Raw genomic sequence first — 3,470 nt, 5'->3', positions numbered from 1 at the left:
ATAAAGCACAGTTATCTTGTGGGATAAAAAAATCATTTTCCTGATAGTTCCAAAGGGAAATTATATCATCCAAGTTATGTCCCTAAAAGATATATTTAAAAAAAATACGTCCAACAAAATGAACCCCAAAGACATAGTTATTAGATTTTCGACTAAGCTGAACAGAACGGTTTGACATTGCTCTTATTACAAATCCCGACCAGAACGTTTGACATTGGGGGGAGTTGGAGGGGGAAATCTTGGAAAAACACTTGGAGTGTAGAAATCGGGATGAAGCTTGGTAGATAGAATAAATACGTTCTGAGACCATACAAGATCTGTTCTGACCGCCAATATACTGACTCCTGTTCTGAGACCATACAAGATACGTTCTGAGCCAATAAAAACATATCAAGAGGACTTACCAGATGAAAAAGATGTGAAAGAATTGCTGTACTTGTTTGAATTATTTAATGGACAAGACACTTATTCTCATGAGCGTGTCACAATTGGACCCCTAAGGAAGAAAGAATATTTGGTAATTCCTCCTGATTTCAAGGTACCTATTGTTCCACCAGCTAATGTGATGACAAAACATGCACGAGTACATGTAGATTTACGCCATTTCTTCCAAATAGCATATTTGAATGCTAAGGTTTTTGCAGATAGTTTAAATGAAGCGAATAAAGACATAGCAGCAGGTTTTGTACGTGCTTTTATTGTCCAGGATGGTTGGTTAGATCCTAATGATCTTTATGAAGTTAGACGTGCGGAACCTGATGAAATGCCTAAGAAAGCAGATTTACAGAACTTTAAGAAACGCATCGTTAACAGTAAAGATGATAATATAGTAATAACGTCTGGTTCAGTTGTTATTGACATTGAAAAATGCTCAAAGATTGCAAAGTTAATCCCAATGGCTGCAGAGCTTGTTTTCCGAACACGTGGACACCATTTTATAACTGAATTGACTGATGAATATAAACAAGCATACAATAACATCTTGAAAGCTTGCCTTGCCAGTGATATAGTTGGCTATTTCCCATCTAATTATCTATTTCACAAGTTAGCACATTTTGTTTCTGTTAGTAGAGCATATGATGTGATCCAAGCAGAGGTAAATTCAGATTACACAGAAGTACCAAGGGCAATCCAGATAAGAGCTGGTGCTACTCCAGCTGGTACGGCAGTAATATGTTCTTCAGTTGCAGTCCTAGACCAAATGAAAAACAAGTTTTGGTGGAAAGAATTGTATAAGTTGTGTAAGAAAGACATTGATAGAGTTGTAGAAATGAACAGGAAGATTAAACAAAATCCAAAGAAATGGCATATCAATAATGTTGCCTACCGATCTCCTAGACTTACTCCAACAGAATTGGTTGAACTTGAGAATGCTCGTGTTTCAGCATCATCATTAGCACCAATTGTACAAGCTTATATAACCGCCACTGTTGACAGTTCTAGGGGTACTGCGAAGTCATCTCTAGTTGGTATCAAAGCTATATCTAAGTATGCACAGACCGATGCAGGTCTTTTGAGAGCTATGACTTCCTTTTTCATGAGGTCCTTTACTCTGGCAGGCAAAGCAGATAATCTCACTGACTTATTAGGAAGAATGTCAGGTAAAAATGCTGAGCTTAGTGAAGATGATCTTGATTAAAGTTGTGTATGTTATTTGGTATCTAGTGTTCATAATATTTGGTTTTATGTAACTGTTAACACATTTAAGAAGGAAAAAAAGAGTATCTGTCTTCCTCTCGTGCAGGTCACTTATAAAGGTTAGATTTTGCTGTTTTTTTTTTCTTTCTTTGTTTTCTTTGAGCACTGAGGACGACATGGCGGAGGTCCTTGTCGAAATATTTGCTTGTTTTTCATATTTAGCTACTGGCTGATAAAATCCTCGTTTTTCCACCTATTTGTTTTTTCTCTTTTCATTTTTTGTTCCCTTTCTTTGTTCTCATATGATAGATAGAATAAACAAATGTCCTTGATATATGATTGACAGAATCGTACTGAATTCGCTCTCTTTGGGGGAGTTGGGCGAAGGAATTCAGTGATTTTGGCGAGTTTGGTGCTTCTGGACATGCTAAAAAGATGAAAATTGATAGGCATGTCAGGGAGCTGCACAATTTGACTTGATAAAGTCGTTTTCCCAGATTCGACCATCTGGGGGGCTAAAGGGAGAGGAAAAACTAAAAAAAAAATTAGGTATTTATAACTTACGAGTGGGTGATCGGATCTTAATGAATTTTGATATTTAGAAGGACATTGTGACTCAGAGCTCTTATTTTAAATCCTTACCGGCATTAAGCCTCTTATTTTCCTTTTTAAATCAATCTATTGATTCATAGAATTTTGTTAGAGCTCATACCATATGATCTCTTGGCTCTTAGCTCTTCTTGCCTTGTCACAAGTGCCATATGAGCTCATAGCTCTTGTTGATAATAGATGTCTCTATTTTGCATTTTTTTGTACATTGCCAAAGCACACGCACATAAAAGTATTTGAAAAATAAGTATATTAAAAGTATCTTAAGTAATAATTATTTCGTAATCTTACTTAAATATCAAGTAATAAGTACACCCTAGAGTTTTTACTTAAGTACAAGTACAAGTAATGGAAAATTTTACTTTAGTAGTACTTCAAGTAAAAGTACTTCAAGTAAGTGACAGCACTGGTGGTAATTTTCTTAGTTGCGGATGAATTTTATAAATTGATCCAAAAAAGTCATTAATTTCACTAGGTAAAAGGGGTTTACCATTGACATCTCATTTCAACTCTGGTTACTTTTTTGCCAATAATGTTCTGAACTTATTGACTTATCATGGAACTATCAGCCAAATCAGCCAAATGCAAATCCTTGGCCAAGTCGAGATGTTGCTATAATTCTTTTAGTGACAGCTGTCCTCCTTTTCGTGATGTATTTTTTCGGATTTTTTTCTGGCTTCTGGCCTTTTAATAATTTTTGTTTCTTTTTTTTTGTTTTTACAAAGAGCCAGAATAAAATTGTTTTAAATTTTCATCGACTTATTAAGCTATTTTAGGGGTAATTTGTTTAGTTTTCTCTGTAGCAATTTTAGTTACGAACATACTAATGAATTTGGCAAATCGTATCTAATTCTTTACAAAAATAGCGACGAAGACCACACTGCCTTTCCATAACAAACAAAGACAGAGTAGAAACAATAGGGGGCAGATTTCCTGCATTACTTAAAAATCGATCTGAAATTAATTTTTAAAAACGAGGTTGCTTCAACTTAGACTAAGAAGCAATATTAAAATTTAAAACGCACAGAAATTGTTACTTTTCCAAAGGCGATTGACCCCTCCTCAACACCTCACTAAAGTTTACGCTAAAGTTTAAATTTTGTCCTAATTTTACGAACGACTCCTGAAACACAATGGTCGTTTTATTAGAACAATAGAAAGGTTTTTTAAAAGATTATTAAATTTCTAGGCACTTTTGCACACATCCTGTGCCTGCTTTGTCA

The sequence above is a fragment of the Artemia franciscana genome, chromosome 15 (genome assembly GCF_032884065.1).
Source record: "Artemia franciscana chromosome 15, ASM3288406v1, whole genome shotgun sequence".
NCBI lineage: Eukaryota > Metazoa > Arthropoda > Branchiopoda > Anostraca > Artemiidae > Artemia > Artemia franciscana.
The sequence above is the reverse complement of the archived record's forward strand: the minus strand, read 5'-3'. Positions refer to the sequence as shown.